This window comes from Mustela nigripes, chromosome 5 (genome assembly GCF_022355385.1).
Source record: "Mustela nigripes isolate SB6536 chromosome 5, MUSNIG.SB6536, whole genome shotgun sequence".
NCBI lineage: Eukaryota > Metazoa > Chordata > Mammalia > Carnivora > Mustelidae > Mustela > Mustela nigripes.
Window position 1 is genome coordinate 8,620,755 of NC_081561.1, and position 14,424 is coordinate 8,635,178.

The 14,424-nt window shown below is 35.8% G+C and overlaps 1 pseudogene; it reads left to right on the forward strand.

The window, feature by feature from the left end:
- Positions 1–14,077, forward strand: part of LOC132018525 (elongation factor 1-alpha 1-like) — a 104,574-nt pseudogene extending 90,497 nt beyond the window's left edge.
- The last annotated feature ends 347 nt before the right edge of the window (positions 14,078–14,424 follow it).

A 14,424-nucleotide genomic window follows, 5' to 3' on the forward strand; every position in this document is an offset into this window, starting at 1 on the left:
GAGTGGCAATTAGATTTTAAGCCAAAGACTATAATAAGAGATGAGAAAGGACACTATATCATACTCAAAGGGTGTGTCCAACAAGAAGATTTAACAATTTTAAATATCTATGCCCCCAACGTGGGAGCAGCCAACTATATAAACCAATTAATAACAAAATCAAAGAAACACATCAACAATAATACAATAATACTAGGGGACTTTAACACTCCCCTCACTGAAATGGACAGATCATCCAAGCAAAAGATCAGCAAGGAAATAAAGGCCTTAAACGACACACTGGACCAGATGGACATCACGGATATATTCAGAACATTTCATCCCAAAGCAACAGAATACACATTCTTCTCTAGTGCACATGGAACATTCTCCAGAATAGATCACATCCTCGGTCCTAAATCAGGACTCAACCGGTATCAAAAGATTGGGATAATTCCCTTCATATTTTCAGACCACAATGCTCTAAATATAGAACTCAACCACAAAAGGAAGTTTGAAAAGAACCCAAATACATGGAGACTAAACAGCATCCTTCTAAAGAATGAATGGGTCAACCGGGAAATTAAAGAAGAATTGAAAAAAATCATGGAAACAAATGATAATGAAAATACAACGGTTCAAAATCTGTGGGACACAACAAAGGCAGTCCTGAGAGGAAAATATATAGCGGTACAAGCCTTTCTCAAGAAACAAGAAAGGTCTCAGGTACACAACCTAACCCTACACCTAAAGGAGCTGGAGAAAGAACAAGAAAGAAACCCCAAACCCAGCAGGAGAAGAGAAATCATAAAGATCAGAGCAGAAATCAATGAAATAGAAACCAAAAAAAAACAATAGAACAAATCAACGAAACTAGGAGCTGCTTCTCTGAAAGAATTAATAAAATTGATAAACTCCTGGCCCGACTTATCAAAAAGAAAAGAGAAAGGACCCAAATAAATAAAATCATGAATGAAAGAGGAGAGATCACAACTAACACCAAAGAAATACAAACTATTATAAGAACATACTATGAGCAACTCTACGGCAATAAATTTGACAATCTGGAAGAAATGGATGCATTCCTAGAAACATATAAACTACCACAACTGAGCCAGGAAGAAATAGAAAGCCTGAACAGACCCATAACCAGTAAGGAGATTGAAACAGTCATTAAAAATCTCCAAACAAACAAAAGCCCAGGGCCAGACGGCTTCCCGGGGGAATTTTACCAAACATTTAAAGATGAACTAATTCCTATTCTCCTAAAACTGTTCCAAAAAATAGAAATGGAAGGAAAACTTCCAAACTCATTTTATGAGGCCAGCATCACCTTGATCCCAAAACCAGACAAGGATCCCATCAAAAAAGAGAGCTATAGACCAATATCCTTGATGAACACAGATGCGAAAATTCTCACCAAAATACTAGCCAATAGGATTCAACAGTACATTAAAAGGATTATTCACCACAACCAAGTGGGCTGCAAGGTTGGCTCAACATCCGCAAATCAGTCAATGTGATACAACACATCAATAAAAGAAAGAACAAGAACCATATGATACTCTCAATAGGTGCTGAAAAAGCATTTGACAAAGTACAGCATCCCTTCCTGATCAAAACTCTTCCAAGTGTAGGGATAGAGGGCACATACCTCAATATCATCAAAGCCATCTATTAAAAACCCACCGCAAATATCATTCTTAATGGAGAAAAACTGAAAGTTTCCTGCTAAGGTCAGGAACACGGCAGGGATGTCCATTATCACCACTGCTATTCAACATAGTACTAGGGGTCCTAGCCTCAGCAATTAGACAACAAAAGGAAATTAAAGGCATCCAAACTGGCAAAGAAGAAGTCAAATTATCACTCTTTGCAGATGATATGATACTATATGTGGAAAACCCAAAAGACTCCACTCCAAAATTGCTAGAGCTTGTACAGGAATTCAGTAAAGTGTCAGGATATAAAATCAATGCACAGAAATCAGTTGCATTTCTCTACACCAACAACAAGACAGAAGAAAGAGAAATTAAGGATTCAATCCCATTTACAATTGCACCCCAAACCATAAGATACCTAGGAATAAACCTAACCAAAGAGGCACAGAATCTATACTCAGAAAACTATAAAGTACTCATGAAAGAAATTGAGGAAGACACAAAGAAATGGAAAAATGTTCCATGCTCCTGGATTAGAAGAATATATATTGTGAAAATGTCTATGCTACCTAAAGCAATCTACACATTTAATGCAATTCCTATCAAAGTACCATCCATCTTTTTCAAAGAAATGGAACAAATAATGCTAAAATTTATATGGAACCAGAAAAGACCTTGAATAGCCAAAGGGATATTGAAAAAGAAAGCCAACGTTGGTGGCATCACAATTTCGGACTTCAAGCTCTATTACAAAGCTGTCATCATCAAGACAGCATGGTACTGGCACAAAAAGAGACACATAGATCAATGGAACAGAATAGAGAGCCCAGAAATTGACCCTCAACTCTATGGTCAACTAATCTTCGACAAAGCAGGAAAGAATGTCCAATGGAAAAAAGACAGCCTCTTCAATAAATGGTGCTGGGAAAATTGGACAGCCACATACAGAAAAATGAAATTGGACCATTTCCTAACACCACACACGAACATAGACTCAAAATAGATGAAGGACCTCAATGTGTGAAAGGATTCCATCAAAATCCTTGAGGAAAACACAGGCAGCAACATCTTCGACTTCAGCCGCAGTAACATCTTCCTAGGAACATCGCCAAAGGCAAGGGAAGCAAGGGCAAAAATGAACTATTGGATTTCATCAAGATCAAAAGCTTTTGCACAGCAAAGGAAACAGTTAACAACAACAAAAAAAAAGACAACTGACAGAATGGGAGAAGATATTTGCAAACGACATATCAGATAAAGGACTAGTGTCCAAAATCTATATAGAACTTAGCAAACTCAACACCCAAAGGACAAATAACCCAATCAAGAAATGGGCAGAGGACATGAACAGACATTTCTGCAAAGAAGACATCCAGATGGCCAACAGACACATGAAAAAGTGCCCCATATCACTCGGCATCAGGGAAATACAAATCAAAACCACAATGAGATATCACCTCACACCAGTCAGAATGGCTAAAATTAACAAGTCAGGAAATGACAGATGCTGGCGAGGATGTGGAGAAAGGGGAACTGTCTTACACTGTTGGTGGGAATGCAAGCTGGTGCAACCACTCTGGAAAACAGCATGGAGGTTCCTCAAAATGTTGAAAATAGAACTACCCCGTGACCCAGCAATTGCACTACTGGGTATTTACTCTAAAGATACAAACGTAGTGATCCAAAGGGGCATGTGCACCCGAATGTTTATAGCAGCAATATCCACAATAGCCAAACTATGGAAAGAACCTAGATGTCCATCAACAGATGAATGGATCAAGAAGATGTGGTATATATACACAATGCAATACTATGCAGCCATGAAAAGAAATGAAATCTTGCCATTTGCGACAACATGGATGGAACTAGAGCGAATCATGCTTAGCGAAATAAGTCAAGCGGAGAAAGACAACTATCATATGATCTCCCTGATATGAGGAAGTGGTGATGCAACATGGGGGTTTAAGTGGGTAGAAGAACAATCAATGAAACAAGATGGAATTGGGAGGGAGACAAATCATAAGTGACTCTTAATCTCACAAAACAAACTGAGGGTTGCTGGGGGGAGGGGGGTTGGGAGAAGGGGGGTGGTGTTATGGACATTGGGGAGGGTATGGGCTTTGGCGAGTGCTGTGAAGTGTGTAAACCTGGTGATTCACAGACCTGTACCCCTGGGGATAAAAATATATGTTTATAAAAAATAAAAAATTTAAAAAAAAAAGATGTTTGTTCTTGCTCGTGTAAACCCAATAGATAGAATGGGTGGAGGGTTGTGTTTTATAAAGTGACATAGGTGTCCACACTAGTAACACTTTATTGTTTTAAATATGTAATTTTTGAGGCACTGGTATCCAGCCAGCTGATAGGGAAGAGAGGATAGATATTTGTTTATGGATTTTTAAAAAATTTTTTTCTCTCTCATTATCTATATTAATACTAAGAATCAAAAGCAAGCAAAGTTTAGTCTCATCTGCTCCAAGAATATTTTTTTACTTCTCAGAATGAACTTTCAGGAGGTTTTTATAGCCCAACTGAGAAATAGTACAGGTTATTGATGTTACATTGCTTTGACTTGAAATCACGCACTTGACCATACCTAACTGTAAGGTAGCTGTGAGCCCAGAAAGACAACATGTAGATTTTGATGAACCCATAACATTATAGTATTCTTTACTACACTGACTGAATATTGTTTTTAAAATTGTCTTTTGCATGAGTGCTCCATTATTTCTACATAAAGGCCATGAAATCATCTTCCATTAAAAACTACGATTTTCTAATTTCCTACATTATGATATTTAGTCTGAAATAAAATGAACAACTTTAATTTTATGCATGATGTGATAGAACAAAGCATGGACATGAAAATTAAAAGATTAAACTTGTATTTGAAGCCTGGTACTGTTTGGCTGTTTTATACTGGGCAAATTACTTATTTCCTTTAAATTTTATTTTCTTGTTTATACATTGAATGAACTGCATTGAATGAAGGTGAGTGGCTCTCAACATTTGCTGTGACAAACTTTGATTATCTTTCCTCCCTCCTCCATCATTATTTACAATGTAAGTAAAGATTTATTGGACTGAAATTTTAATTAATCAAAGATACAGATAACTGCCAATATATATTTTCAGATCAATGCAATTTGCCATGATTATAACAATTATAGATATGACTATTTTGTTAGGATAGCTGATAACAAGGTAGTTATTTATTCAAGAGGTGCTAAATTTTATGGCACTGGGTTCATATAGGCAAATGATTTTCTAGAATTTTTGAGAAATTTTAAATTAGATAGTGTACATACTATCACTGATAGTTAGCATAATTAAATAATTTTCTCTATTTGATAAAAATATCTAGTTTCTTATTTTATACTAAGATATTACTATTGTGTATCAATTCCTATATATATTTTGTGCATTTCAATAAATAAATCCAAATTTCTTACAAATAAGAATGATTTCTTAGGTTTTGTTTTAGTGTTCTTTCATGCCATGGTTTTGATTTTCTTCATCAGGACCTCTAATTATACTCATGTTAGGTATTCTTTGTTCTATATCTATCAAATTATTTTTAGTCTCTTTGTTTAGTTTTTTAAGTTTTTTTTTTCTATCTTTTAATTTCTGAACATTGGCTCCTGAGTTGTCTACTTACTCTTATATTACTTTCAATTGAGTCTTCATTTCTAAACCTATTACTTTTATTTCTAATTCTTTATATGGTCATTTTGTTCTCATTTCTCATCTTCCTCTTTTTTAGCTATCACATTTATGAGTTTTCTTGATTGTGAATTATTTTGTTCTTTAATAGCTTTTGCCATTTAATTAATTCTCTTTTATTTTCTTTGAAAAATTAGGTTACACTAATATAAAAATATGTAACAATGTGTAAAATATGAAAACTGCTTTACAGACATATTTTTTCTGGTGAGTCTTCATATTATATATATTTTCCATCTATGCTATTTATGTATTTATTTATTTTTATTTATTTTACATATTTAATTAATATGGAAGTGGTCACAATTCTTTCCTGTTGTTCATATTGAAATGAGTTGGGGATTTCTGTACTTTAAAGAAAGAGATTCCTGTGTAGAGGGTAAAAGTGCATTAAGCCAGATTTTCTAGGATTTGGATCTTCTTTTGTACCCCTCTCTTCTTGTTGTTACAGCAGAATATCAATAAATATGCTTTCTCCATATAGCCAAGTTTCCGTATTTTCTGATATTTGTCTGGTGCTTTCCACCATTTATATCTGAATCTTCTTTTCTTTACTCCCTTTGTTTCTGACCTAAGAAATTTATGTTTATTTCAAGAAATTTTAACCCTCAGTCCAGGGTTCTGTTTTTTGTTTTGTTTTGTTTTGTTTTTGCTGGGTATTTCTGATAGACCCAAGAAGAGTCTTTTAACACAAAGACTGTAACAAAGACAAAGAAGAGCTTTATATAATGATAAAGAGGTCAATCCAGCAAAAACATCAAATTTGTAAACAGTTATGCACCTAACATGGGAACATCTAAATATATCAAGCAAATAGTAACAGAAATAAAAGGAGAATTAGACAGCAATAATAGTAGGGAACTTTAATATCCCACTTACATCAATGAATAGATTATCCAAATATAAAATCAATATGCACATATTGGCTTTAAACAACATATTAGACCAGGTGGGCTTAATATTTACAAACATTTAACCCCCAAACAGCAGAATATGAATATATATATATATATTTCAACTACACATGGAAGGTTCTCCAGGATAGATCACATGTCAGGCCACAAAACACGTCTCAAGAAACTCAAGAAGATTGAAATAATATCAAATATCTTTTCCTACTTAGTTGGTAGGAAACTAAAAATCAATCATAAGAAGAAAACTGAAAAAAAACCTCACAAAAATGTGGAGACAGCAACATATTATTAAACAATCAATGGGTCAACAACAACAACAACAAAAACCAAAGAAGAAATAAAAAAATTATTTTCAGAACAATGAAAATGGACACTCAAGCTTTCAAAATCTTTGGGATGTAGCAAAAGCAGCCCTAACAGGGAAGTTCATAGCAATACAGGCTCAACTCAAGAAATGAGAAAAATCTCAAGTAAATAATCTAATCTTATATCTAAGGGAACTAGAAAAAGAAGAACAAACAAAGTCTAAAGTTAGAAGTTAGGAAATAATAAAAATCAGAGTGGAAATAAATAAAATGGACAAAATATAAAAGATCAATGAAGCTAAGAGCTGCTTCTTTGAAAAGACAAACAAAATTAACAAAACCAGAAACATCAAGGAAAAAAGAGAGATGGCCCAAATAAATAAAGTAAAAAATCAATGAAGAGAAATTTCAGCCAATATTACAACAATATAAAGGATCATAAAAGAGTATTAAAAATAGTGACATGTGAACAAATTAGACAATTTAGGAATAAAGGATAATTTCCTACAAGAGTGTAATCTTCTAAGACTGAAATCATGAAGAATTAGAAAGTCTCATTAAACCAATTACTAGTGATGAAATTGAAGTAATTAAAATCTCCCCAAAACAGAAGTCCACTTTCAGATGGATTCAGAGGTGAATTCTACCACACATTTAAAAAGGAGTTAATATCTACCCTCCTCAATTTATCCCAAAAAATTGAAGATGAGGGAAGAACACTTCTGAGCTTGTTTTATGAGGTCAGCAACACCTTGATACCAAGACCAGATAAAGACACTACAAAAAAGGAATATTCCTGGCTAATACCCCTGATGAACAGAGATACAAAAATCTTCAACAAAATATTATCAAACTAAATTCAGCAACACATTAAAAAGATCATATACCATGACCAAGGGGAATCCATCTTAGGGATTCAAAGATGGTATGACATCACAAATCAATCAGCATGATATACTCCATTAACATAGTGAGGGATAAAATTCCTATGATCATCTCAATAGAGGCAGAAGAAGCATTTGGCAAAATTCAACATCTGCTTATGATAAAAAGTCCAAAAAAGTCAACAGAGGGGAACATACCTCAAAATAAGAAGGCCATATATGACAGAACCACAGCTAACATCTTACTTAATGTTGTAAAGCTGAAAATGTTTCCTCTAGGATTAAGAACAAGGTGAGATGCTCACTATTGCTTCCTTTATTCAATATTATTCTTTTAGTTTTGGAAGCCCATATACATACAATAGGATATTAGTTATAATAGAGAATGCAATTTGCCATCTGTGATAACATGAATGGACTTAAAGTGTATTATGCTAAGTGAAATAACTATCACTGAGAAAGATTAATATCTTATGATTCACTTATATGTAGAATCTAAAACCCAAAATAATTGAAAAAATAAAATCCAAAAAACAGAAAACAATCTAGTAGTTGGCAAAGGGGATGTGGATGTGGTCAGGTAAAATAGGTAAAGATTAAGAGATACAAACTTCCAGTTATAAAATAAAGAAATAGCAGGATATCATAGGGAACAAAGTCAATAATATTTGAATAATTTTGTATAGTGACAGGGTACCTAGAACTATTATGGAGATCATTTCGTAATGTATGAAAATACTAAATCACTATGTTGTATACCTGGAACTAACATAATATTGTATGTCAATTATAATTCAATAAAATACTAGTTAGAAATGTCTGACATTTTCTACTTAAATTTATTTACTTCCAGTTTACACACTGCTTAGCAATTAGAGCAAAACTTAGAGCTCAGATTCACTCCGCTATTTTATTCATTGATTATTCAAACAATTTCTGAGCTAGTGAATGACACCAATTATTGGCCTGGTGCTAGGTATGCAAAGGCAATAAAATTTGTTTTTGTTTTTGAGGGCCTCATAGTCTTATTGAAAAGATAGGCATCACACTTGCAACTTTCAATGGCATCAGCTTTAACAAAATTATTTAATAAAACGGAACTGAGGTTAAAAGGATAAAATAAATACATGACGGGTTCATAAAAGCCTTCTTGGTTGAGACAAAGATTGAATTGAGTCTTAAAATGTAAGTAGGTGTTTCCAGGTTGATAGTATGCTTATTATTGTGGTAGGTCTAATTGTGCTTAGAAAGTGGTGGCTACATCAACAGCTTAATGGATAAAGAAGAAGTGGTACATATATGCAATGGAATACTATGCAGCCATCAAAACCTCCCAAAATCTTGCCATTTGCAACGATGTGGATGGAACTAGAGGGTATTATGCTAAGCGAAGTAAGTCGATCAGAGAAAAATAATTACCATATTATCTCTCTGATATAAGGAATTCAAGAGGCAGGGTGAGGAGTCATGGGGGAAGGAAGGGAAAAATGAAACAAGATCAGAGTGGAGAAGGAAACAAGTCATTAAGATACTCTTAATCTCAGGAAACAGACTGAGGGGTGCTGGAGGGGAGGGGGATGGAAGGGTGATGGACATTGGGGAGGGTATGAGTTATGGTGAATGCTGTGAATTGTGTAAGACTGATGATTCACAGAACTGTACCCCTGAAACAAATAATATGTTATATGTTAATTAAAAAAAAGAAAAAAAAAGTGACAATTTTAGTAAAACTGGAATTTAGGGTTGTGTTGGTGGCTCACACCAAGGGGACAAGAGTTTAGATGGAGTTAGCAAAGGAACACAAGGCCAGAAGTATGGCAAAAGGGGCTTTCAAGCTAAAATAAGAAATGTGGTCTAATGCTATAGGCAATAGGAGCCAAGAAAGGTTTTTAAAATAAGCAAATGGCATGATTAGATTTAATTACTGGAAAAAAGCTGGTTTTATCCAACACTTAACAGCTTAGCCAGGAGGTTCTGAGACAGGAAGTGGTTTTAAGAACTTAGGCAAAGGGTGATAAAGTTCAGAATTAGGCACAAAGGATGGAGCAAAGGCCTGGACTTTCTATTTCTAGGTATATTTTATTACAGGTCCCACAATAAAAGGCATGTTTGGACTTTAAACTGTTTTTAGAAGGACACATAAAGTAAAATAATAATAATAATATGTGAACTTCATACCAAGATTAAAAACCTTCAATTAAATTTCAGTTTTTACCAAAAGACCATATATTGAATGGTCTCAACCTTTGGTCTGCCAAGTTCTTTTTATGTGATAAGAGTATTCAAGAAAGAAAAATACTTTCTTTCCAAAAAGAGTGCTAATGTCCACTTTAACACCTCCCTAAATATCTCCAACATGAAACAATTGGCATAGACATACCCCGATCTTCTAGAGCCATCAGTGCTTTTGATGTAAGACAAAAGCAGTCCAGTGAAGAAGTGTCTGTTCCCATAGTGCTCACCAAAGTCAAGGCTCAGATCACAAGTTACTGTTATCTCTTTCATGGATTTTATGTGTTCAAGAATATGATAATAAAAAAGAAAAACAAGCTCTCTGGTAAACCACATTTATAGCCTCTCAGACTGCAAAGTTCACAGCAAGTGTCCTCCTCTTTAGAAGTCAGTGTATTTCTCGAGAACCAGAAGTGTGCAAGACACAAGCCTGTGGAAGACATGAAGGAGGGTAAGAGAGCATATGAGGTGTTCTGAGCTTAGGACTCATGGCTCTGTAGGGTACATGGATTTTCAAACCTATAGGCAGGCTACAGTAGGTCTTCCCACTCTTTGAAATCATGGGAATGATGACAGATGTATGGATTTTTCTAGGGAAAGTGTTAACTGCTTTCATTAGATTCTTCAGCTTTAAAGACCTGACATTTGACTGGACACAAACAATGACAATAAAGATCAGTATATGATAAGAACAAAAAGAGTGGTTCCAATAATGTTTTACTACTTCAAAAGATAGCTGTACAATGTTGGGCATGTTGGCCTCTGAGCCTCAGTTTTTTTCTCATTACCATGTCCTAGGTTTGTTGTGATAATTTATATAGAACAGTTTACACAATGTTTGGGAAATGTTTTAATTGCATATTTATGACAAAAGCAGATATGGCATTTGTTATGCATGTGGCTGTAAATATAAAATGTAGTTTTATGTTTTATATTGTGCATAGTGCACAGTGGCTATAAATATAAAACATTAAGCTTAGCACATTGTTGAGAATCAGTCATATTTCATTTATGATCATTTCTTGGAAGATGAAGATCAAGAAATAAGATCAAGTAGCAAGAATGATTATGTTCTGTAGGTATTATTTTATAAAAGGGCAAACATTAGGTTCTGGTGTTGATCACTTATTGCCATGCCATGACTGAGAAATTTGAGTCAATGATAATACCCAGTGGCAACCTTTACAGTGACTGAGTCAAAGTGATATGATACTATAAATTAACTAGTTTTGGTTAGAATGTACAACCAATAAGGATCAGGTCCTACATCTGATGATGAGGATTGTAAGAACATTTCATTAAATAACTGAACCCAGGTCAAACAAGGGCTGCTGCTTTTTATATCTTGCTTTTTGAGTGATTCTGGGAAATTTAACTTGATTCTTTATCTTCTCCCAACACTAGTAATTGAAATGTAGGGCAGATGGAGACCTGCATTAGCGAGCCAAAGTCAGAGGGTTTGGTCACTACATGGCCTCCTTCACCAACACATCAGTCATAAGAAGGAGGCCAGGTTGCACAAGAGTTTTGCTTTAGGACCCAGGCAATTTCTTTGTCTACTGTCCTCCACCGATTAGGCCTCTGGCTCAAGAGCTTAAGTTTTGAAGACTTAATTTAACTGGAGGACCATGATGGGCATTCTTTCTTTCTCCTGGCCTGCTTCATCCCTCTGTTATTTTCCTGGCTAGCTTACAGGCTACCTAGAGAACTTCATGCCTCTTATATTTTATTATTTGGTACTGATGTATGTATATCCTCTCAGACAAGCTTTGCCTTGAACAGAAAAATATTTTGATAAACTAAAACAAAACAACTTACCCACAAGACAAAGTGATTACTAGTTGGAGATCTGGTTGGAAGATATTAGCGAGCTGTGAAGCAGAAACACATTTTCTCCATGCTTTTTCATTATAGTATTCATGAAGTCATACGTAAATTGGATGGCATGTGGTTAGAGCAGTAAGGAAAGAAAGTGTGCTGGAAGGGAGAGAGCATGGGGGTGTGCAGCCAGACAGGCTGCGGTTGAGAACCAGGCCACAGGTTACTCTGTGTATCACAGTGGACCATTTATTTCTTAGAAATACCCTTTCTGTGAAATGTAAATGATAATGCCTGACAGAGGAATTTTAAGGATTAAAGGTAAAGTGGGTATAGTGCTCAGCACCAGTGAATAATGAGTAAATAGAAATATTTTATTGTTTTGTTAATGTTCAATTCTTGCTCTACCTTAAAGAAACTCCATATTAAGTACTTTATTTTTATGTATGCAGCCCATGATTTTTAATCCTGTGTTATGTGCATAGTGGTAACTGCTAGGAAACAAGGGAGTTAAATAGAATCCGCACATTCAAAGACCTAATAGTATACCCGTCAAAGACCTAATAGTATACCCGTCTTGGGGTGTTTGTGTGCATGTCCAAAGAATAGAGCATTATGATTCCTTATCTTGTTGAAAATTTAACTAAACAAGATGAAATCAGTGAGTTGGTATTTTCATTGTGCCTGTATGATGTAAAAATATGCAGATCGCTCCTATTCAGGAATGGAGGATATGGGAATTCTAAGGAGCTGAATATTGAACCCTGAAATACACCAGGGGCACAAAAGAGATGAGCCATGTTTGTGTAGTTAGTTTCCTATTGGTATGCTACTTCACTTTCCCAACAATAACTCATTATTTGTCACATTGGATCTGAAGTCAACTTGACTTGAGTTTTAGATCCAGGATCTTCTTTTTCATTCATTTCTTCTCAAAATACCAAGTTCCCCAAATAGATTTACAAGTTTTTAAAAAGTTGTAGCCTGCTTTTTCACAACAGTTTGTCATCAGAACACCGGTGTCATGAAAACCATCACTAAATCTAAAATAAAGTGGGAAAGGAGATGACTCATTGACATCATGGATGCATAGATTCAGGCAAGTTTACCACTACTTGATTATCTGATCTGTGAATGTGGTGGAAACAACAAAAGAACAATTGAAAGACTTGAGAAGAAGGCTGCTGAGGTAGGAAAAGGCCCTTTCAAGTAAGCCTGGGTGTTGGATAAACTGAAAGCTGAAGGTGAAGATGATATCAGCATTGACATCTCCATGTGGAAATTCAAGACCAACAAGTATTATGTGACCATCATTGAGTCCCCCATTATTGATGTCCTAGGACACAGAGACTCCATCAACAACATAATTACATTTACATTTCAGGCTGTCTGTGCTGTCCTGATCGTCTCTGCTGGTGTTGGTGAATTTGAAGAAAGTATCTCCAAGAATGGGCAGACCCACGAGCAAACCCTCTGGCTTACACACTGGGTGTAAACAACTAATAACAATTAGTAAATGACTAATCACTGGGGTTCACAAAATGGATTCCACTGAGCCATCCTACAGCCAGAAGAGATGCGAGGAACTCATTAAGGAAGTCAGCACCTACATTAAGAAGATTGGCTACAATCCTGAGACAGTAACATTTATGCCAGTATACATGACAGCATACATGCTGTAGCCAAGTGCTCACATGCCTTGGTTCAAGGGATGGAAAGTCATCTGTAAAAATGGCAATGTCAGTGGAACCATACTACCTGAAACCCCAGATTGCATCCTGCCACAAACTTGTCCAACTGACAAGCCCTTGCATCTGTCCCTCCAGGATATCTACAGGATTTGTCATATTGGTACTGTCCCTGTGGGCTGAGTGGAGACTATTGTTTTGTTTTTTGTTTTTAAGAATAATATATTTATTTCAGAGGTGGAGAGGGGCAGAGGGAGAGAGGGAGAGAATTCTAAGTAGACTTTATGTTGAGCATGGAGTCCCATGTGGAGCTTGATCTCACACCCCTAAAATCACAACCTGAGCTGAAGCCAAGGGCCAGATGCTCAACGGACTGTGCCATTTAGGTGTCCCAGAGATTCATGTTCTTAAACCAGGCATGGTGGTCACCATTGCTCTAGTCAATATTATAACTGATATAAAGTCTGCTGAAATGCAGCATGAATCTTTGAGTGAGGCTATTTCTGGGGACAATGTGGGTTTCAATATCAAGAACATATTTGTCAAAGATGTTCGTCATGGCCCTGTGGCTGAACACAGTGAAAATGACTCACCTACAGAAGCAGCTGGCTTTACCACTCAGGTGATTATCCTGAAACATCCAGCAAAATAAGTGCTGGATATGCATTTGCATTGGATTATCACACAGCTCACATTGTTGCACGTTTGCTGAACTGAAGGAGAAGACTGACCACAGTTCTGGAAAAAAGCTGGAAGATGGCCCCATGTTCCTGAAATCTGGTGATGTTGCTATCATTGATACAGTTCCTAGAAAGCCTATGTGTGTTGGGAGCTTCTCTGATTATCCTCCTCGGGCCATTTTGCTGTTCATGACATAGAAACCATCTGTCGGTTTCTATGGATGTCCGTCAAAGTGGTGGACAAGAAGGCAGCTGGAGCTAGCAAGCTCACCAAGTCTGCCCAGAAAGTTCATAAGTGAATAATATCCCCAACACCCATCACACTAGTCTTAATCAGTGGTGGAAGAACGGTCTCAAAGCTATTTGTGTCAATTCACCATATAAGTTTAATAGTAAAATACTGGTTAATGATAGCAATGCATTGTAAAACCTTCAGAAGAAAATGAGAACATTTTGTGGACCATTTGTTGTGTGTGTGTGTGTGTGTGTGTGTGTGTGTGGCAGTTTTGTCACTAATTTTTAAAAAGATTTTATTTATTT